Here is a 23,911-nt window from a genome sequence, read left to right as displayed (position 1 = left end):
GCACAATGGCTTGAGACATAGTGGGTTGCTTAAAGGCACCACGAGTCTGTTCATAGACATGCCAAAAATTTAACTTTGGTAGTGCATGGCTCCAAACAACATCAGATTCTTTCTTTGTGGAAGGAATAACTTGTTACAATGGTGTAGTGACTGATTTTGTAAAGTGTGAAAAAGAGTAAAGCATGAAATATTGTCTTCATTCTTAGTCTTGGACCTTGTGGAAAATACAAGGATAATCCTGAAACATGTCAGTCTCTCTTGGCAGGCTTGGATCACAGATGTCTTGTCTTCCTGTGTTCTTGGAATGTAAGCAAATGACTTCAAACCAATTCCATTATTCAGACACTTTGTCTCAAAAGTAGCAATGACTCCTGTTAATGGAATAAAACTCAGAGAATCAATTTAACAAGATTACTGTCTATACATATTTGTAAAACATATGAGTTGCACAATTCCCTTTAAATGAGATTATGTTATATTTATAATACTCATATCTTACAACCAATATGGTCTAACACTGAATCATTTTTATTTGATTTCTCTCACTTGTTTTAACTTCATGCTTTAAACCAATAAGTTGCAAATTCGCATGACTGCCCACTTATCGTTACTTTGAGGATAATTGTGTTAAATCACTTGTTCATAGATGCAGATAGGCATAGGGAACTAACACTGGATGAATATTTAAAGAAAACTGGTATGTTCATAATCCACAGTGTGAACAGCTAGCTGAGGGTAAAACTTACTTTGACTATGCAGCTGTGCTTTGATAACGTGCTATCAGTGTAATAAGTGAAGCAGATCATTAAAGCAGTTTCATTGGCTGAGATCCAGACTAGCACCTGCCTAGGTCCACACACCCACTGGCACTTTCCATCATTTTGTTTTCTAAAAGAAGCCCACCCCACTGGTTTGTTCTAAGTTCCTATTTATAGGAGTCAAAAGGAGTTTGCAGCGTGGGATTTTGGAGTTACTGCATGCTCTGTTGTGTAAGAGGAATCTTTGCAGTTGTGGGCACTTTGATTCAACACATTGCTTTCCTTGTGCTTGGGAAGTGAGTAGAGAGAAAAATACCTACTGGTACTCCAAAACCAACTTTATTTGCTACTCTCATACTGAACATCAACTAGGGATGAACCAAAACACATTTGGTTAGCATTTGGTTTAAAGCTCTCCTCCTCAAAATTCCTGTACTTAAGTGCCAAAACTGTTGGGGAGTGTGGGTTGCAATACGCTGTCTTATAGCAGGACACCTATAAAATTGTAGGGGAGAAGGTTATTTTGAAGGTATAGTGTCCATCACATTGTGTGGCTCTCTGCTATATTTTGCACTCATCCCAGCCCTGTCTGTTAAATCCAGGGACTGGCTTGTGAGGCTAGACATTGTGGGATAGAGGACAGAACATCTTGGAGGAGTGCCTTGACATATTGCTGTGAAGATTTGTGCCATTGTATACAAAAGACGTTGCACAGTGCAATACCTTAGACCACAAATTGGATCTGGAATTAATATGAGCAGAACTTTGATGTCTCCGATATTCTCCTGAGAAGTTGCTTTGCAGGGTTTAATACCTCCATAGTGGTGCAAGGACTGCAAAGAGAAGGGGAAAGCCAGGAAAATTTTCCTTCACTGGATCTCATTCAGAAGTGCAAATGAAAGGAGCCTTTCCTCTTACAGGTTACAAATGGAGTCTCAACAGCTGAAAGTGATGGTCTTGTTTTTTTCGGGTGTATTCAATATATATATATAAATAAAGTGGTGGTGCCCTCCTAGAGTTCATATTTTCATACACATATATATTAACACTAAAATTATTATGTTACAATGGTGTCATAGGATGTGGCATATTGAGGTTGATGCCGGAATGCTGCCAAAGACTTTGGTGCTGATACCTATTTGCATTCTGCAAATACATATTCATGTTTAGTTAGAATGCTAAGCTGCACAAGTTGTGCTATTGACAGTTAGTGACTGTGATTTGTATGTTGTGATGTTACTTGAGCTCTTTTCCCATGTGTTAATGGAAGTATAGTTTGTGGAAGTGTTTTCGTCTTTTAAAAAATAGAGCACATGGCCAGTAGAATAAACCTTCTCAGCAGCTGTTAAGTTGAGGAACATGTTCTCACTTTTGGCTTGAAAGCAAGTTAAACTATTACATTTTGAAATTACATGCATTATACTTCAAAAGCTTGTAAGTATGTAGGGATTTTAAACTTCTGTTTCTGGATTATACTCGGTGCTGAAGTTAAAGCAGACTTCTTTCTTTTTTCACATACAGGAAGCTTGTGCCTTTATTATAAAATGTGTTAGGAAGCTAGGTAAAGGTAAAGGGACCCCTGACCATCAGGTCCAGTCGTGTCCGACTCTGGGGTTGCGGCGCTCATCTCGCTCTATAGGCCAAGGGAGCCGGCGTTTGTCCGCAGACAGCTTCCGGGTCATGTGGCCAGCATGACAAAGCCGCTTCTGGCGAACCAGAGCAGCGCACGGAAATGCCGTTTACCTTCCCGCTGGAGCGGTACCTATTTATCTACTTGCACTTTGATGTGCTTTCGAACTGCTAGGTGGGCAGGAGCTGGGACCGAGCAACGGGAGCTCACACCGTCGCGGGGATTCGAACCGCCAACCTTCTGATCGGCAAGCCCTAGACTCTGTGGTTTAACCCACAGCGCCACCTGGGTCCCTGTTAGGAAGCTAGTAGCAGACAAATAGCCAGATTACATTAATGAAAAGTTTGGGAACAGCTTTCCATTTTAACACTGGTTAAAATTGTTTGGGGCAGTAGGCACACTAGCTAGCTACCTGCTACCTGAATGCAGTAGTTTGAAAAACATGTTTCTGCTTGGAATTTTAAGATCCAGAGCACTACAGAGCAAGGACACACAGAGACACATAGCCTCTTGTCCATCTACAATAGGGATGGGGAACTTGCCCTTCAGATGTTGTGGGACTCCAATTCCCATCAGCCCCCCACGCAGCACAGCCAGTGGTCAAGGATGATGGGTTATGTAGTCCAGCAGAACCACCCACTGCTCTGGCCAGCAAAGAGCACTAGAAGAACCCCAGATCCAGAAGGGCAAAGTAAGTTGCAACTTGAGGTACCATACAGAGATATGTTTTTACTCGTATGTAAACTTAATCAGTTCAGCTTTCTTAAATTGGCATGCCATACAATTGCTTCTTCACACACATTATTGAAACAACTGCATTGGCTTCTGATTAGTTTCTGGACCCAGTTCACAGTGGCCTTCACAGTTTGGGACTAGTTTTTTGTACAGGCATATGCCCATTGACTAATTCTTTAGAGACCTTGTGTGTCTCAGAAGCATATTTGGGTTCAACTAAGAAGGGGGCCTTCTCAATAGCCATCTCTAGGCTCTGGAATTTCCAACCAAGTTATGTTCACCCTTGTTTTTCCCTTTCTCCCCTGTGCTTTTCTTCCATGCTGTTCAGCTTTGTGTCTTTTTAAGTGTTTTAGCCTGAGCTGAAAATTGCGCTTAATGGATGCTCTTTATTTTTACTTTGCTATCTGTTGTTTTGTTGGATTTTTTGGGGTGTGGGTGGGTGTTTATCTCTTCTCATATTTCTATTTCAGTCTTACATTGTTAGCTAGCATGGATTCTGTTGGAGGGAAGGCAGGGTTAAAATGTTTGTATGAATAAATTGGTATTAACACAAACTTGGGTCAAGGTGTTAACTAAGACTGTCTTGCTAACAGATGGTTCTGAAAAACAATTTCTTTGCATGTTGAGTCAGTTATTTTTTTCTTCAAGATCAGTGTAGCAGCATCTGTCTCTGCTGAGGTCAGATTAGGTCATTCTAATTTAGTATCCTAACACATTATCAATTCCAGCAGATAATCTAAAGCAGGGGTAGCCAACATGGTACCCTCGAGATGTGGCTGAACTACAATTCCCATCATCCCTGACCTGACTATTGGCTATGCTGGCAGCAGATGCAGTGCAACAGCATATGGAGAGCACCACATAGCCTTCTCCTGGTTTAATGGCACTGTGCAGAAATTTATGCAGTTTTCTTATTTCGATTCCAAACAACTAGGCAGTGCGAACAATTTTAGTTAATAGCATCCATGTCCTGCTGCTTTATTATTTGGTGCTTATGCACTGCATTTCTACAATATCATATGAAATTGTAAAACTACACTGAATCATTTTGTACAATAACAATATGTTTCTAAAACAAACACAGTTATGTGAACTTTAAATTCTTTGAATTCTTTTAAATATTGGCTTTATTAAGAAAAAACAATAGAAGTATAAATAAACACATTTTCTAAGTAGTTCTTTTAATGTGTCAGTGTTTTCTTTCTTTTTTAATTGTTTGTCACTATCTTAAATTCTTTGCTAGTAATCCAAAATAATCTAAAAAAAATTAGTTGGCTGTTATCTGGATCCAAACTTCAGCATAAATTGGATCTAGATATCAAAATTTGAACATTTTCATCCACTCTTTGCTAAAAATATAAACAGAATAAAAAAGCAGTGGTCTTAAAGCAATATGTGCATTTGGTATCTGAAGAAGTGTGCATGCACACGAAAGCTCATACCAAGAACAAGCTTACCAGTAGTTGGTCTCTAAGGTGCTACTGGAAGGAAGTGTGTGTGTGTAAAAATGATGAGTCTGTGAAGGCTACTAGTCATCTATCTCCTTTAATCTTGCTGTTTATATAATGAAGGCCCACATCTGTGGCCATTTTATTGCCAAGATCCTGCATGTACTAAGTGATGCAGAAAACTAGTGATTGTTGCATCATAGATGTTCTTGTCACTTAATAGCCACTCTTCCTGAATTGATTTTTGAGGCCTTTGTGTACTTACTCTCTTAAGTAATCATTAGGTCTTCCGTTAATTTGCTTTAACTATCCCTTTAAACCAAGGATTGTATTATAATCTACAGCGATATTACGGTTTTATGTGGATTGCTCAGCGCAGTAACAATAGTATATTAATACAAGCAGTGCCACAAATACTGAATTGTCTACAAAATAAATTGAAAATGGCTGCATTGCCAGCTAGTATTTTGTAATAGGCTTCATTCCACCGAACAGATAAAATGAAGTTTGTTTGCTATAGAACTTGACAGATATTTCTGTTGAAGGGGAAACTGTCATTTACGTTGGACACCCATGACTTGATCCAGGTGCTTGGTCTTCAGCAAAGAAAGATATGCTCTGTGCTGGCCCCAAGGGTTTGTCCATGAAGCGAGGTCCAAATCCAGTCCTGGGTCTAGGGGTCCAAAGGAGGTCAATCCGGCAGGGAGCGAGGCAGGGAGCAGATCAAGGTCCAAGGCAGGTTCAGGCACAAGGTTGCAGGTTGAGCACACGCTTGCAACTAAGTTGCTCACGCAACTTGGGCTGGGTCTGGCTGGCTTTTATCTGGCCCTATGCTTAGGGCGGTCCCGATCCTCCGGAGACTCGCCTCTCCTCCGGGCCTGGAGGCGAGCACTCCTCCTGCAGACACTTAACTCCCTTCGCCTCTCTGCCCTGAGCCTCTGTAGCTCAGGAGAGGATGGTGGGTTACTGGACCCAGGGGATGCCTCAGCTTCCTCTGAAGAGGCTGGGAGTGGAGCACCTGCAGGCAATGGGTCCTCCCTCCCATCAGGAGCCAGAGCAGACTCTGCTGATGCCTGCACCTGGGAATCCAGCACAGGTGGGGATCCTTCAGGCTCAAGCCCTGGCCCCGGCTCAGCTGGTTCTGGAGGCGGGGAATCCCGTGCAGGCTGGGATCCCTCAGGTTCAGCATCAGAGTCTGACTCCCAGGCCATCACACCATCCCCCCTCCCAGGCCCCCCCCTCAACCGAGGGGCCAGACCAGGCTTGCTGGGGTAAGCTGCATGGAAATCACGGAGGCAGGCAGGTGCGTGGACGTTTTCCGCTGGTTCCCATGAACGATCCTCAGGCCCATACCCCTTCCAGTCGATGAGGTATTGGAGCTTCCCCCTGCGGTATCGTGAGTCGAGAATGCGCTCCACCTCGTACTCAGGCTCCCCCTCAACCAAAACTGGCTGCAGTCGTGGATTGTCTGGGTGGAACTCGTCGGGCGGGGCGACTGGACTAAGTAGGGACCGGTGGAACACTGGGTGAACCTTGAGCGATGGAGGTAACTGGAGGCGAAACGCCACCGGTGACACCTGCGCAGTGATGGTGAATGGGCCGGCAAACCGTGCATCCAGCTTTCGTGAGGGCCGAGAAGGATGCAGGTGACGGGTAGAGAGCCACACCCTATCGCCAACATGGAGTTCTGGCCCCTCCTGACGATGTCGGTCAGCCTGGGCCTTGTATGCGTCCTTGGCCTGGCGCAGTTGCTCCATCAATAATTGTTGCTGGGACTGAAGCTCCTGAAGCCAGTCTGTCACTGCGGGGACCGCGGAAGCTGGCAGCACGTCCGGGAACAAACGAGGATGGTAGCCGTAGGAGGCCTGGAACGGGGTCTGCTGGGTGGAGGCGTTCACTGCATTGTTGTAGGCGAACTCCGCCAATGGCAAGTGATCGACCCAGTCATCCTGCTGGAAACTGCAGTAACACCGGAGGTACTGCTCCAGCACCGCATTTGCCCGTTCCGTCTGGCCATCGGTCTGCGGGTGGTGGGCCGAAGATAGACAGACCTCCGTCCCAAGGGTCTGGTGCAGGGCTCGCCAGAAGTGGGATGTGAACTGGACGCCGCGGTCAGAAACCACACGCTCGGGCAGGCCATGCAGGCGGAAGATGTGCTGCAAGTACAGTTGAGCCGTTTCCTTAGCTGTGGGTATGGACGGGCAGGGGGCACAGTGCACCATCTTAGTGAAATGGTCCGTGAAAACCAGGAGGCAGGTACAGTGACGAGATGGGGGCAAGTCCACCACAAAGTCCAGCGAGACCGTGTGCCAGGGACGCGGTGGGACTGGTAATGGCTGGAGCAGACCGGGGGGTCGCCCGGTAGGACCCTTGGCCCGCCGGCAGACATCGCAACCAGCAACATAGCGTGCCACATCAGCCTTCAGGCGGGGCCACCAGAACTCCCGGCTTACCAGATGGGTGGTCCGGTACCGCCCAAAGTGCCCTGCTGCTGGGGCATCGTGGGACATCTGGAGAACCTCAGCCCGCAATGGTCCTGGTGGGATGTATAGACGACCCTGGTGCAGCAGTAGGCCCTGGTTCAGGGCCAGCCCCGGATATCGAGGGCATGACCCGTCAGACAGTTCCCGGAGCCGTTCCTGAGCCCAAGCGTCGACCCGTTGCTGTTCTCGCACCCGAGCCTGCAGCGGCTTGGCCTCCTGAGTGGCCAGGAATGCGGCTGGTGGTAAGATAGTCATCGGTACTGCCTGCTGTACAGTGTCTGCGACGTCCTCGGGTTTCCGGGACAGGGCATCCGCTTTCCGGTTTTGGGAGCTAGGGATGTAGCGGATCCGGAACTGGAACCGGGAGAAAAACAGCGCCCACCGGATCTGCCTTTGGTTCAACTTGCGGGTGGTCTGGAGGTACTCCAGATTTCGGTGGTCCGTTCTCACTTCCACCGGGTGTCGTGCCCCCTCAAGATGATGGCGCCAGACCTCAAAGGCCACCTTGATGGCCAGTAGTTCCCGCTCCCACACGGTATAGTTACGCTCCGCCGGAAGGAGCTGCCGGGAGTAGTAAGCGCAGGGTAACAGTGGCGCATCGGGTCCGTGTTGCTGAGACAGGATGGCACCGAGAGCCGTACTGGAGGCATCAGTCTCCACCACGAAGGGACGAGAGGGATCAGGATGCTGTAAAATTGGCGCCCTCTGGAAACAGGCTTTCAACCCCTGAAATGCCACTTCAGCCTCCTCATCCCAGGAGAAGGGCGTCTTGGGGCGCAGCAGTCGGGTTAATGGGGTGGTGCGATGAGCATAATCTGCAATGAAGGTCCGGTAATAGTTGGCGAACCCTAGGAACCGCTGTAAGTCCTTGCGGTTCCGGGGCGCTGCCCACTCTCGAACCGCAGCCACCTTCCCAGGGTCCATCTGCACCCCGTCAGGGGAGAGTCGGTGTCCAAGGAAGTCTACTGACCGCTGGTGGAACTCGCACTTGCTGAGCTTGGCGTACAGTCGGTGCTCCCGCAAGCGCTGCAACACGGATCCGAACATGACTCTCGTGACGGGCTGGGTCACGGGAATAAACCAGAATATCATCTAGGTACACCACCACGTATTTGTCTAGCAAGTCCTGGAACACGTGGTTGATGTACCGTTGAAACACGGCGGGCGCGTTGCATAATCCGAACGGCATAACCAGGTATTCAAACTGCCCATACCGGGTCCCGAATGCAGTCTTCCACTCGTCCCCGGCACGGATCCGAATCAGGTTGTAGGCCCCTCGGAGGTCCAGTTTGGTGAACATCTGCGCCCCCTGCACCCGCTCCAGCAATTCTGCAATAAGGGGCAAGGGGTACCGGTCCGGGATGGTGATCTTATTCAGGGCCCGGTAGTCATGGCAGAGGCGAAGCTCCCCACACTTCTTCTTAACGAAGAGTACAGGAGCGGCAGTGGGTGAGGTAGAGGGTCTAATGAACCCGCGTTCCAGGTTCTTGCGAAGGAAGTCCTGCAAGGCTTCACGCTCTGGCTCCGAAAGAGAATATAAGCGGCTCACAGGCAGGGGCGCCCCAGGCTGTAGGTCTATGCCGCAGTCGAAGGACCGATGAGGCGGCAGCTTGTCTGCTCCCTGTTCCTCGAACACGTCTAAATAGTCCTGGTACACAGCAGGGAGCGTTGACAAAGCCTGACCCATGGGGGCAGCTGCTACTAACTCGGACTGAGCATGGGAACCCGGGTCAAGGCCTGGTTCTCCTGGGCCAATGCCACCAGCGCAGCCGCCTGGTCAGCCATGGCTACTAGTTCCTCCCGAACGCACCCAGCGAAGGGGGAGTGCGGGTGTGGCGTGAGCAAACTGTGCTGGCCCCAAGGGTTTGTCCATGAAGCGAGGTCCAAATCCAGTCCTGGGTCTAGGGGTCCAAAGGAGGTCAATCCGGCAGGGAGCGAGGCAGGGAGCAGATCAAGGTCCAAGGCAGGTTCAGGCACAAGGTTGCAGGTTGAGCACACGCTTGCAACTAAGTTGCTCACGCAACTTGGGCTGGGTCTGGCTGGCTTTTATCTGGCCCTATGCTTAGGGCGGTCCCGATCCTCCGGAGACTCGCCTCTCCTCCGGGCCTGGAGGCGAGCACTCCTCCTGCAGACACTTAACTCCCTTCGCCTCTCTGCCCTGAGCCTCTGTAGCTCAGGAGAGGATGGTGGGTTACTGGACCCAGGGGATGCCTCAGCTTCCTCTGAAGAGGCTGGGAGTGGAGCACCTGCAGGCAATGGGTCCTCCCTCCCATCAGGAGCCAGAGCAGACTCTGCTGATGCCTGCACCTGGGAATCCAGCACAGGTGGGGATCCTTCAGGCTCAAGCCCTGGCCCCGGCTCAGCTGGTTCTGGAGGCGGGGAATCCCGTGCAGGCTGGGATCCCTCAGGTTCAGCATCAGAGTCTGACTCCCAGGCCATCACATGCTCAGTCATGAGTGTGTAAACTGTGGCAATCCGTTAATCCCTTTTGAATGTATTAGCCAATCAGAAACAATGGGCATTAACGTTCACCTGAAGTTATTTTAAAATGATTGCACTGCCATATTCCAGATTGCAGTTACTGTATTAAAAAAGATCTCAAAAATATTCAAGTAGGTTATTGGTTTGTGCTCCAAGCAGTCTAAGAAAGCTGCTGAGGTGAGGTGGCAGACATAGCACATGCAGAGGCCAAGTTCTCTATTGAGGACTGTGAAGCAATCCTGATCAACATAGTATACTTCAGTTGAGTGGTTTTCTTTAGACTCCATGGGCAGGGTATTTATTTAGTTGGTTTTAGTAAGATTTTATTAAAGCTGGCAGGGTGCTTATTTTAATAGGTAGGAAACTCACCTAGCTAATATAGGTTCTCTGAAAAGTATTAGTTATAGTTATTGGGTGGAGTCAGCAAAACATGCTGATCTTTTATTATTTATATAATAAAGCAAACTTTTATTATATGGTTAGCTAAAAATATGTAGATACAGAAACACTCACAAAAATTTATGAAGTTGGCTCTGTTTTTGTAGTTTCTGTAGATGGTATTGCTGAATAGAAATGACTGATAAGAAGGTCCATTATTCAATTTTAAATGTAGAGAATATAATAATAATAATACTGCTTCAATCCTGGATAGCCCAGTTGGTTAGAGCATGGTGCTGATAATGCCAAGGTTGCAGGTTTGATCCCCGTATGGGACAGCTGCATATTCTTGCATTGCAGGACGTTGGCTAGATGATCCTCAGGGTCCCTTCTGACTCTACAATTCTATAATTCAGGAAAATTGTGAGAACACTTGCACATTCTTACTTAGCCATAGTTTGGCTTAGTGTTGTGTGTAAACTGAACAAAGATTCTCCTTCCTTAGATAGTCACAGGGAATTAGACCAGTTAATGAAGAAGTGTGCATGCACACGAAAGCTCATACCAATAACAAACATAGCTGGTCTTTAAGGTGCTACTGGAAGGAATTTTTTAAATTTTGTTTCAACTACGGCAGACCAACATGGCTACCTACCTGTAACTAGACCAGTTAATGTTAGAGCAATTAATATTAGAAAGAGGATGCTCTCTATGAGCATTTCAAAGTGGGTATAATCGGTTCTTTATGCCCATTTTGTTGCAGTGTTGTCTAGTTATGAAAATGTAATTCTTTGTTTCTACTTGAAAAAGGAATCACATCTGTTGTGCTGCAGTGTGATTTATTTTTCCTCCTGGAAGATATAAAACATACTTTTTGAACTTTCAGGAATCCACAACAGTACCATTAATTTAATCATTGTAAACAATAATATTGTAGCATATCCAGACTTTAGCTAATTTTTAGTTTTGTTGACTCAGCATTTATGGAGTCACATAAGCTTAGTGCCTTTCCCACAGTCCTTAAAATAATGACATGGTAGAATTTACAAAACACTCTAGGTGGCTACTTAAGCCAGCACTTCTGCTGTTGCAGGGGCCGGGGAAGGGTACTCCTGTGTCTTAGTGTTGCCTTGGTAATTGCTTTTAGGCTCTCAGGAATAAGTGGGTTATGTGAAGATTGAGTTTCTTCATAGATATTATTGCAGTACTACAGTTCCCAGCAGTCCATAAGGGATGCAGGAGCTACGAAACAGTTAGCAAGCCGAGGGGTTAAGAAAGAGCTAGAGATTACAAGAGCTGCAACCAGAATGGAGAGGTTAAAGCAACTCACTTTCTAAAGAGACTTTATTGTTAGACAAATGTCAAAGGGATACAGCAATGCTGAAAAGAAGCAAGGAATAGGTTGGTCAGGAACTGAGGAGTCTTGAAGACCAGAGCCAATATATAGGGTAAGGGTTGTGGTTTTTCAGCCACAATTCAGTGAGAAGTGTAACGAGGAAGAAGTGTGAACTTCAGACAGCTTTGCCAAAGAGAAGGTGGAAGAAGTCCTATGAGGGCCCCACAGAGTGAGCCATCAGGTTCAGCAAATTCCATGACCTGAGCTGGTAAATTCCACAACTGGCAAAAAAGGGGGGTCATCTAAGGTCTAGTGCAAGGGTAGACGACCTGGTGCCTTCTAGATGGTATGGACTACAATCCCACAATTCCTAACCTTTGATGATGCTTGCTGGGGTGATGGGAGGTATATACAACATCTGGAGGACACCATGTTGGCTACTTCCAGCTAGTATTTCAATTGTGATGACAAGGTAAAGGAACAGCCACTAAATTCTAAGGAATTTCCATCACATTTGAGAACCAGTAGTTCTTGCATTGTGAGATACTGACCTTGGGAAATGGTTACCATTTACTTCAAGGGACTACAAATTAACTGTGAAGCAGGCTTTGCACAGTAGTACAAAGTACATAAATGGTAACCATTCCCCAAGGTCAGTATCTCACAATGCAAGAACTATTGGTTCTCACATGTGATGGCAATAACATTCTGTAGGAAGCAGCACCATATGACAAAACTTCAATAATGGTTACCCATAATGATCTTGTCTTAAGCTATATGAGACATTCATGCTTCTGTTTGTGTGTGTGCATGTTAAACACCACAAGCATCTGAAAGAGACTGCAATCTTGAGGGGAGGAGATGAGGGGAACAGAACTGCTTCTTCTGTGGCTTTTTTCTGCTCAAAATCTCCATCTGTTTTTCTCCCTGGGGTACTATCAGTGGATGCTGGTTCCCACACCCCTTTGCTATGCATCACTTATAAGTGCTCCACCCTTAAAAGTACTGCATCTGAATTGCTGCTGGAAGCCAAATTCCAGACTAGACAGAGCCTAATGTTTTCTATGCTCACAAAAGTTATATGTGTCAAACATGACATTGTTACAGAAGAGCAGGAAGTATGGTGAACTTGTTCATCCTGCTCCTGAACAACTGGGTAATGTCTGAAACTGCTCTGAGGTAGCTATATTGAATGTATTTGTTGCAATGTGTTACATGCCATTTGCCCCAAGTCTTGAGGTATAGGGTGGCTTATACATTCAAATGCTAAAAATATTCTTGCAGTTGTTTTAATCACTATTATATTTTTCTGTATTGTATTGAAAAATCTCGAGTGAGTTATCATTTTCTTTCTCTAAATTTCTCTTCTCATTCATAAATGTTTTCTTCTAATCCTGCCGACTGTGTGTGAAATAAAATAAATAAATAAATAAATAAATAAATGTTTTCTTCTGGAATTTTGAAAATATTTCAGGTCATTTATTTCTATTTTGAATATATATATATTTTAAAAAGTCATTAGAACAGAATGTCAGTTCCCTTAGTGGGAGGGCCATAGCTTTGCTTGCAGAAGGTCCTAGGTTCAATCTATGGCAGTTCTAGGTAGGGCTGGGATAGACTCCTGCTGAAGCCCAGGACAGCTATTGCTAGTCAAGGACAACAACTCTGAGCTATATGGACCAGTGGTCTGATTCAGTATAAGACAGCTTCCTGTCAGTGTTCGAAATTAGCCAGGTGCCAGGCGTATTTTGCACCTGGCTTTCAACCATTTATAAACAAGTGAAGATGGCTGGGCACCAGGGTGGCACCAGACATCTCTACCATCTGGAAGTGCATGGCTGAGGATCCTTGGATCTTGACTGTTTTCACACACTAAAACCCATCCTGTAGAATTCTATCAGTTATATTTTACAGTATAAGCACAATCAGAATGAATTTCAGGAACCAAAATGCTTTTTCTGTGCAGCCTGAGCAAAAAGAAAAAGAGGTCAGAATAGGCAATATATATGCAGATTGTTTCTGGATCAAGTGACTTTTCTTTTTTTAAGTTCTCAAAGCTCTTAACCTAGTTTCAAGGTTGTCATCTGAACTAGCCAGATGTTTAACTGATCATCACAGTCCATTTGAAAAATAAGACTTTTGAGTCTTCTTGCCCCCAAATGGCAACTAGACATTCTGTTTTTGTGACCTGGCACCTAGCTTATATACCTGAATTTCTAACACTTCTTCCTGTGTTCTTATGTCATTGATTTTTTAAATTTAGAATAATGTTTAACTGAAAAAACAGATGCAACCATATTCCATTAAAACAGACCAGTTTTTAGCTGCAGATTGACAGTGTCTTAGCATAGTATGCGTATGCAAAGACTTGAAGAAGTTTTAATATTTTATAGCAGTGGATAACTAAAAACCCAAACCTGCTGTCTTGTTTCTATGGTAACAAATATTGAAGCATGTCTAGCCAACACTGATTTCCCTGCCTTAATTTTTTGTGTTAATGATTTTCTAGAGCCTTCAAACTGTTGAATCCTTTAAAAACAAAAACATAATTATGAATTCCTTAAGATCAATGCTCAGCATTAAATTCCATATTTTAACAGATTTAACAGAATATTTCCTTGTTCAAGGGAGAGACTTAATAAGCAATGGGATGTGGAGACTCTTATTAGGCAATTGGATGAAATTCCTGGGGAAGCATTTCAAGTCGGCATTGTGTTTTGTATTGCAGAATTGGCATTGAGTGGGAAGGGTTGGATTTCAATTATTATTAAAACAGAGTTCCCGCGGCAGGATTCTAGGGAGAATGTCAGAATCGTCTCTGAGATGGGATGTCTTCCAGATGGTGTTGGCTTGGTGTTTCATGCTTTAACTAAGGCTTAGCTGAAATTTGTGGCTTACCTCGAAGCTGCGGCCCACCACTCAGCCACTGGTGAAGTTGCGAACCCAAATGTTTGAAGGCAATTCTCATTTGCTGATTTCCACAATCACAGGACAGCTGCACTTCCCACTGTACTGTAACCTTTTGTCTGCCTTAGGCATGCATTTTCTGTAAGGCTTCTAGACAGTTTAAAGCACACATCCTCTTACCGCACTTGTGTAGGGGGGGGGTACATTGCCTCTGTGTATTTGGTGATTTGGAAGAGGTTTTCACTTTGAGAAATTGCATCTTGCCAATAACAAGGCATCTCAAGTAGAACAAGGAGCCCTTGGTTGCTCTGTGGACTTGGGTGCCCCTCAGTTGCATTTTTTAAAAAAAATAGTGGCTGACTCGGAAATTATTTCCCCCAGGGCATTTCATTAACAATATGTTTGTTTTTCATGTGGGTCTATCTCTTTCCCTATGCGGGTCTATTTCTTATCCTGTGAAGTCAATGGAGATAGCTCTCCTATCCCCTGCCCCGCCCCCTGGGGAAAGAGACTGTATTTTCAAAAAAACTATGGTGGGGGCAGAAGACCACCTCCTACCAGCTACCCTTGAGGTAGCAGAGTCTTTGCTTGGAGGATATTTCTCTCAGTCCTGGGGTTCATGTTCTTTTCCCCCACCCACACAAACACCTTGCGTCTGGTTGCAATTTAATAGGCTTAATCCACTCTGGAGGTGTTCCTATGTCTGCAAATTTCATCTGCTTATGTTGAAAAAGAAAAAGAAAAATTAGATTCCCCATTATAGTGACTACGAGGAAAACTAGAGCTTCCTTTAAATATGAATTGGAAACACACAAAGCGACTATGAAATATACATACATTTTCCTTAATGTGATACTTACGTGAGCTCCTGTCCAGCTCCAGCGCTGATAATATCCCACGTAGAGCAGCTCTTTGCTACACTTAACATTCACCTGTTCTAATCAAGTAAAGCTAATATGCTACAGCGATGAAATGCGTTGCATGCTAATAATTAAATTACACACATTTAAGAAATATAGAAGATACTAATGTAATCGTAGGGTGTAGTTGGGTCCAGGAATTTGTAGCTTTGTGGGCATGCCACATGTCCATTACCACAATGGAATACTAAGATGAGGGAATTTCAGCCAGTGAACAACTAAGTAATAAGAAAAAAGTGTGGGAATGCAGAGGGGAAAAAGGGCATATGAATGTAGGAAAAGGGAACTGTGCCATATCATCCATGATGTCATACACATCTCCAAATAGATGTGAGGCAAATTGTGTTTTTTCACAGCAATTACGATGGCCAGAACACTAGCTGCAGTGTGTATGTAATGTTTTTTTGTAAAATATTTTGACTGGGCCCTGGAGAAAAATATAAATTTCCGCACCAAAAGCTTGAAGAACTTGGAAAAAAACCCTGTGGATTCTGCATCAGGTATCAGCAGCACAATGGCCGTGTTTGGACATAATGTTAAAGTAGTTTTATAGTTTAGCAATATATTGAACAATTCAGGATGTGCAGGCAATTGAGAACTGGTATAGCTTCACTATTATCACCAGTTCCCTTGCTATTGGTAATTGCTGGTCACACTCCACCGAATCTGGCTATTGTGATTTCTTAACCCTTTTCTCATACCCTCTTGGAGCAAAGATTGCAAAAACTTGTTTATTTTCTACTCCAGGATGTCTCTGTCTCTGTCTCTGTCTCTGTCTCCTGTCTCTGTCTCTGTCTCTCTCTCCTCGTCTCTCTCTCTCGCTCTCGTCTCCTCTCTCTCTCTCGCATCTCTCTCTCTCTCTCACACACACAACACACACACACACTCACACACACCCACCCCAGTGTGGTGTAGTGGTTAAGAGCGGTAGATTTGTAATCTGGGGAACCGGGTTCGCGTCTCCGCTCCTCCACATGCGCATGCTGGGTGACCTTGGGCTAGTCACAGTTCTTTGAAGTCTCTCAGCCCCACTCACCTCACAGAGTGTTTGTTGTGGGGGAGAAAGGGAAAGGAGAATGTTAGCCACTTTGAGACTCCTTCGGGTAGTGATAAAGCGGGATATCAAATCCAAACTCCTCCTCCTCCTCCTCCTCCTCCTCCTCCTCCTCCTCTTCCTAGTTGGTACATCATTGGAGTTTCACCTCAGAGAAACTTTCCCTTTATATGGGAGTTAAGTATGTGGTTGGTATGAAAAAAGTCAAAGATTCATATTCAGCTGAAAGGATTTCTAGTACTAGTAGCAGTGCTAGGAAAAACTTCTGAAAGTTGGAAAGCTGCTGCCAATTGAAAGAGAAATATACTAAAAAGAGGAAGCATCTAAGGATGATGTTGCAGAAAGAGAAATGAATCTCAGATACCCAACATGTTTCAGCCAAAAATATAATAAAATAACACTATATAATACATTCTGAGTTTAAAAACTTTTAATGCATGGTTGAGTAATTGTATAATAAATGTTAATATTATCATTTTAGATAAGGCATTGACAAAGGTCTGTTTAGCCAAAATGAATTGGGCACATTTAAAAAAAAATAAAGAACAGATCCTTTGTTAGCATTTGTTCCAATCAGGAGAGACAGTACTGTTGTCTAACTCAGTGTAAAGCAACTTCATTGTTTTCATTTCCAGCCCAGAATAAGAGTGGGACACTTCTTTTTAACTTGAAAGAGAGCCACAATCACACAGATAATTGTCTAGCAGATAATTTTTTTACACCAGTTCTTATCCCTGTGTGCAAGTAAGGATGGTTGAGGAATTTGCATTCTTATTTCCAATGTGAATTAATCTGATCTTTCCCACACTAATGTGTGGATTAGACCAGCCATCCTTACTTAAATGGTATTTCATGAAATAATTTTAATCCAGATTTTTAAAAATTGCAAATAAAGTGGAAATGGGATAGAACAGGTTTTGTGAATGAACACATGCAAGAATGACATGGACTGGAAATAGTTAGACCTTTCCTTCCCTACCTGCAAGAATAACCATTTAGCGGCTGTAGATTTCCTTCTCGATCTACCATGTAACTCTGAGAGGTGAATTTTGCCCTAAGCATTTTATTTAAGGTGAAGCGTGCATCTCTAGAGCATTTTATTTTCTCCAGTAGCTACCATCTCGAGTTTTCCTTTTCTCCCCCCACTCTGAAGACTCAAGAACAACAAAAGGCTTTTCTTATTGCAGTGTTTAGAGGCCTAGTAACAAAGGTTGTTGAGGTTCTTTTCTTCTGTATTTTTACGCTTCATATAATTTTAAATTAATAGGTCCACCCTTCATCTTGAGAACTCTTTTCAGCAGATATTCCTAGTTTTTTCCCATGACGTTTCGGCCTGTTTCTTCAGACGACTGTGTGGTGTAAAAGAGGTTATTGTTTGCTGCCTGAGAACAAGTATGTGCAAGTATGTTAGTCTGGTTGGTACAGGATTTCAAGACTGGGTGGTATTTGACTCGGGGCAGAGTTTGGACATGTGGATTCATTTTAACCCCAGGCACTTCTTTTTGTCAATATGCTGCATATTTCCTGGGTCTATAGAATCAAATGTGCATTGGTTTGGAAACTTTTTTACTTGTATTAATATTTGATACAGTAAAAATAAGTAATTTGTGTCCCTCCCTGCCATGTGGGCTCATGGTGGTAACAACATATGATTAGTACAATGGCCCTAAATACCGATCTCAGAGGCCCTCTTCACTCTCTAACCACTGGTCATGTTTGCCTGATTATCGTCTTCCAAATCAACTACTCTATTCCGAACTTAAAAAATGGAAAGCGTAATGCTGGTGGTCAACAAAAGAGGTTTAAAGACTGTCTCAAATCTAAAAAAAAATGTAGTATAAACACTGACAACGGGGAAACACTGGCCTGTGATTGCTCCATTTGGAGAACAGCCTTTACCAAAGGTGTCATGTGCTTTGAAGACACTCAAACTCAGGATGCAAGGGAGAAACGTGTGAAGAGGAAGGCACGCTTGGCAAATAAACTCCCACCCAGAATCAATGTCCCCACTGTGGAAGGACGTGTGGATCCAGAATTGGCCTCCACAGTCACTTATGGACTCATTGTTAAAACCGTGTTTATGGAAGACAATCTTAATTGGCTACAAGTGATCACCAAAGAAGAAGACCCTTGAGGGCCCTTCAGTAAGTCCTTTTCAGCTTCCGCTCTTGTCGCCTTCAAACAGACCTCGAAAACGTTAATATTGACTTCCTTTATGTTTAGCAGATCCTAGTTTTGTTGTTGTTTGTTGCATCATATCGTTTGCTAACTGGGGAACCTCCAGCCTATGGGCCAAATTTGGCCTACCAGGGATTAAATTTATCCAGTTAGGCTATTCCCGCAAATACATGTGCACTTGCTCTGCACCTGACATCATATGTGGGGCTTGTAGACATGTGGCTAACAGTGCACAATTGACGTTTGTTCCTGACAGGTCCATTGGCAAGGGAAAGCAGGCTTTGTCTCTACCACCCATCAGTTGATGGGAGGTAAAACTGAAGCATTGGACTCTTTGCAAATACTCCATGGTGCTTTGAAGTCCTGACTTAGAACTTCAAAGTGTCTAATCACATGATGCCATTTGGCCCTGAGGCTAGAATCTGATAAGGATCTGGCCTGTAACACACAAAAAAGAAGGTTCCCCACCTCTGTTGGATGGCAATGTGTTACATGCATTTTCCCTTCAAGATTTCCTGATATATATAAAATGTATGTGCTATAGTGTTTTTGTCTGGCAATTCATCTTTTTTGTATTAGCATTGTTTTAGCTTGGAGAGCTCCAAGGTTTAACCCTCCACAGATTGCTGGGCTAGATTAGATAGATAATTTATTACGGTCGGAGACCAGCATATAAAAAACATTTGGAGGTACAATCCTGGAAGAAATGCACACATTTAAAACATTGTACAATGGTAAAATTAAAATTTATAAATGCGATAAGCATTAGACACTTAAAACTTTAGGATAATCTACCGCAGAGAACTGACCCTGGGCCGCCCCACGGAACCGCGTTTGGGGATTTTCTTAACGGACTAGTTTGGCTCGGAGGAAGGTCTGTGCCTACAGATCTGAACACAGAATCTGGCAACCATCCTTGACTGTTGACCATACTAGCTGGACCTGCTGTGTAGTCAAAAAACATCTGGAGGGCCATATGATCCCCATCCAGTGTTAGTGAATGATATTTTACCCCTTACAGACTAATTAAAACATGTCCACTACAGCTCTACCTGTTTGGATGAATACTTTTCGTTTGGATGAATAGAGAATAGTTTTCAAAAACGAGTGAAAAATAGATGCATTCTGTGCTATAATATTGTGTATATCTTTAGGTTTTGTACGCAATGCTAGGTACATATGATCTTAATGGATAAGCCTTTACTGTATTCCTCCCATTATTAAGACAGTGTCATACAGCTTTCTTACTGCTAGGTAATATCAGCTTCATTGTAGAGGCTGATCACCGGTGAAAGAACTAGGTTGTACAGCATGCTCTTCAGCTTCAGATAACCATTAGAGGAATATAGTAGACCTCAGGAATATAGATGTGGGCCACCGCTGCCTGATCAGAAGATACTGCTGAAGAATGCTTTTGTGGTACAGTAGTTTGGGAACCTAACACACCTTTTAGTGGGAAGTTAAAATTCCTGGAGTGCAAACATGCTGCAAACACCATAGTAAATTTTGCTTGTATCATGTATTAAAAGAGTTTTAGTGCAGGACTTAGGAGTAGACACTGTCAGGTTTTGGAATACAACTCCCATGAATGTGACCAATAGTCAGGAATGGTGGGAGTCATAGTCTAACATTTTGAGGACGCCACACATTGACTGCCCTTGGTTTAGTGCAAGCTTGGCCAAACTTGGCCCCCCAGCTGTTTTGAGACTACAACTCCCATCATCACTAGCTAACAGGACCAGTGGTCAGGGATGATGGGAACTGTAGTCCCAAAACAGCTGGAGGGCCAAGTTTGTCCATGCCTGGTTTAGGGCTTAGGCATTTGAATAGAAATGATATGACTGGACCCACCTTAGTTCCCAAGAGACTATTCTGTATCAGTGGGAGGGAGGTACTTCTGGGACACTCACCTAGGATCTAGATGAAAAAAAATAAGTGGGGCTGCTGTTTCCTGGGCTGACAGCTGTAATACTACCGCTACAGCCACGCATCAGTCACCACCCCTTATGAATCGCGCTTGCTGCCCATCCGAAAATCATTTCCATGCACAAGAAATTGACTTAATAAGCTTGAATATTTGAACATGTGGTATTGAGTCCAAGGGTATTTTTACTTGAATACTGTGACTACATTTCAAGCTTTTAAGAGTAGCAAGTACAAAATTCGCTGAGCATTCCATTTGCCTTCATCAGTGAAGGTTTGGTTGCGATTGAAATAATATCAGGCTAACCAAAGGGATAGTCATTGTTGCTCCTAAATTAGCCATTACACAGGGCTATACTGCTTGGAGAAGTAAACAGTTCTACAATAGGCAAAGTGTAGCTTCAAAACACACAAGCAATCCTTCTGACCCATCTGATTTTATTTGATTGGGATGTTTGTGTGTGTTCAGTTGCTGTTTAATTATTACACCCTCAGTCCAGCTTTGAAGTTGTCAGAATGTAGTGAAGCTCACTTCTGTCAGGGTTTTGTTTGTTTTTGTTTTGTTTTTAAACGCATTTCCAAGAAAGCAGTGTGTGTACAGAGGGCGCCACGGCAATTCCTGGATCGGTTGAGACTTCACCCTATTTTTAACACGCTGTATCAAGTGTCAGCGCTGCCAGGTTTAAATCCGTGTGTGTGTGTGTGTGTGTGTGTGTGTGGTGTATGTATGCACTTGCTCCGTCCGAGATCTCTTGTACAAACAGGAATGCCTGTCTATGCCTTGTTTACAGTACTGCAGTACATTCTTGAATAATTATAGTAAAAAGACCTTGGTGGGATACTCTGTGAGCCAAAGTTTACTTTCAGACTGGTGAATGAGAGAAAATCTTTGCTGGGAAGGTTTTTTTTTTTTTAAAGGGAGTTGTGAGAGAGAGAGTGTGTGTTTTATAAAGCAGACATAGAAAGAAACATGCGGCTCTGGAGGGAAATACTCCGTGCTTTACAGTTGCTTGTGTGGATGGGAACCAGATGGTAAGCTGGGATACCCGCTCCGATATCTGAGGAGCCAAACATATGGTTAATAGTTAGGAGAAATAGCTTTCAGAGCCAGGGCTTTGCTGACTGCTTCACGTTACAGATTGCTACAGTGTGTCATTACATTGCCAAGCTAAGTGCTTAATACCCACTGTGGGCTCTGGGCACGCACTTGCACAAACGACTTTCAGCTCTTTACTGGCACAAAGTAAGAAACTGATGTCATATGCAGCTTCAGAAATGCCACTTTCCTCCTCCCTGCTCTGTCTGCCGCAACGAAGCTGTAGAGTGCTTCTTCTTCCTCTCTGTCTCCCTTCCTTTCTCTTTCTCTTTTTTACAAGCTGAGTCCCAAAACCAATCAGTTTTCTTGTTGTTCTGCGTGTGCTTGTGCATTTTTCTGTGCTCCATATATTACCAGTATGTCATACTTTTTAATAACCGGAAGGTTAGCCTGGATTGCAGCATTGCCCTTACTTGCCCACCATTTGAAGTTCCTGTTTTGGAAGCCTTTGAGGGTAAAACCATGGCCCCATGTTATCTAAGGAATTGCTGAGCTCATTCATCTGCTTTTCATGGCCCGCTTCCTTTTATTTTTAGCCAAATCCGTCAGGCCTGACAGGCGGGTAATTTGAGCCAGAGAAAGGGCAAAGCTCCAGGTCTCTTCCACAAAGCAATTCTTCCTTCCCTCCCTCCTGGGAAGGCTCCAAACTTGGCCTGCTTGAGGCAGATGGATTTGTTGAGTCATGTGAGATCATTTACACAAAAACACAGAGAGGCAGTGAAGGGGGGGAGGTGGAAAAGAAGTGTGGGGGAGTGGGAAGAGGGGGGTTAACCGAGGAGGAGATGTGGGTGGGTGGGAGAGTGTGCATTGCTGTTGACTCTGCTGGCGGGTGTAGGAAATCTTCAGTGAAGCAGCTAGACAGTGGAATGCAGCAGATTTATTCTTGTATAAGGTAATGTCTAGTTTACAGTATAGGGTGGAGACATGGCAAAGGGGTTCGCTTAAAATTAAAGCCACAACGCGTCAAGTGGAGCGGGGAGGCTGTTCCCTTCGACTAATGGGTCACAGTAGCAGTCCAACCACTTGACAGGATTGCGTATTTTGAAGCAGAGAATGCCTCTCGCAGTTCGGAAAACCCTGCCTGTGTGATGCAATAGGGAGTTTGCTTTGTCTTGACTCCAGCATGACTGTGGCGTGGGGGATGGGGGTGGTGGTGGAAGGAAGAGCCGGAACGCAACGTGAGCAACATGGGCAGGTCCTTCCAGAGATTATTCAACAAGACAGCTAAGGGTGGGGAAACAAGTCAGCATTTCAGTACAGTGAATCTGCATAGAGCAGCAGTCACGGCAGGAGGGAGAGCCGGGGGTGGGGGGTGGGTGTTCCCCACCCCACCCCACCCCTGAAAAACAGATAGGTGGTTTTTTGGTGGTGGTCTTCATGACTGAGCGTATCTACCGTACATTTACGTTCCAAATGGTGGGTTTGCAAAACTCATTTGAAAGGTTTGGCTGTGGGTGGAGGGTGTGGGGTGAGAATGCCATTGTAATAAAGCAGACTTTGAAATACAATTTCAAATTTGATCAAAACACTTTTAATGTTTCATAGGAGGTAGGTATGGGGAAAATTGGGGATTTTAAAATTCTGTGGATCTGACAGATTCTATAGCTGGAATAGAAGCAAAATGTGCAAAGTGGGTGGTGTACAATATGTGATGCAAGAAGAGTGGTGGGGTTTTTTAAAAGAGCTAATATATTTAAACTAGGACTATTTAAATTTGGTTTTGTTGGGTCCCTTGCCCCATTTGCCTCGTTCCTATTCCAGTCTCTCTCTCTCTCTGTCTCTCTCGCGCTCTCTCTCTCTCTCTCTCTCTCTTTCTGGATGAAAAATATATATATTTATCTACAGAAACAATTTCTCTGTGTGTATATTGTTGAAACCAATATTCATATTTTGCTTTGAATGATAAAGTAATGTTTTTACTTTGAACCAGGATGTTTCAGTGGGTTCCATCTCCTTCCTTCCATATCTTCCTCCTTGTTTCCCCTTCTTCTAAAAATAGGACAGGGGCACCCGGCTAGTTGAATTATAATTCAATCTGTTCTTGATGTATTTTTGACTTTCAGTGTGCCTATTAATGAAGCTGATACTTCAGACTGTGATTAGCGGCTCACATGCTAGAATGCTTCCCCATACACAGGAGGGGACAAATCCCTGCACATAGAAAACTAGTGTGTCAGGAAGAAGGCTAGGATATTCTATAGAGGAGTATTCCATCATGTAAGCCCTGACTTCACACTAAAGTAACACACCCTCAACATTGGTTTACCACCCCAATAAGAACTAAGCCACAACAGTGTCTCTTTCTTTGAGGATCCAACTACACATTGTACTCAGATACATTCTCATAAGCCCAATATCTGTTTTTCCTAGGAAAAAGTGGCTTTGAAGAGGTGGTGGTGTGCCTGTGTCCACATAATATGTTTAATCCTTTCTGTGCTTGCTACTTTTTCACTTCCCATCGCCTCCATCCCCAATCTGTTCCCAACCCAAATGACTTCCAAAGCATCATTGCCTTCATGGCAACTGACAGCTTCACATTGGAGGGGGTGGCACTCAAAGGCTCTTATGCCCCAACCATACCTAT

At 44.2% G+C, this 23,911-nt stretch overlaps 1 protein-coding gene across 2 annotated transcripts in view; it reads left to right on the top strand.

Moving 5' to 3' along the window:
• The window catches only part of BACH2 (BTB domain and CNC homolog 2), a 195,045-nt gene that overhangs the window by 43,336 nt on the left and 127,798 nt on the right, over positions 1–23,911 (top strand). The window contains exon 1 of one of the 2 annotated variants that reach the window (XM_033143438.1): positions 22,145–22,219. The exons of the other annotated variant lie outside the window; for it this stretch is intronic. The gene's annotated coding sequence lies outside the window, so the exon portion shown is untranslated. Of the gene's footprint in view, positions 1–22,144; positions 22,220–23,911 lie in introns of those variants that run through there. 2 annotated transcript variants of the gene reach the window in all.

This window comes from Lacerta agilis, chromosome 3, assembly GCF_009819535.1.
Source record: "Lacerta agilis isolate rLacAgi1 chromosome 3, rLacAgi1.pri, whole genome shotgun sequence".
In the NCBI taxonomy this organism is placed as follows: Eukaryota; Metazoa; Chordata; class Lepidosauria; order Squamata; family Lacertidae; genus Lacerta; species Lacerta agilis.
Note: the sequence above shows the minus strand (reverse complement) of the source record. Positions and strands in the feature narration are given on the sequence as shown.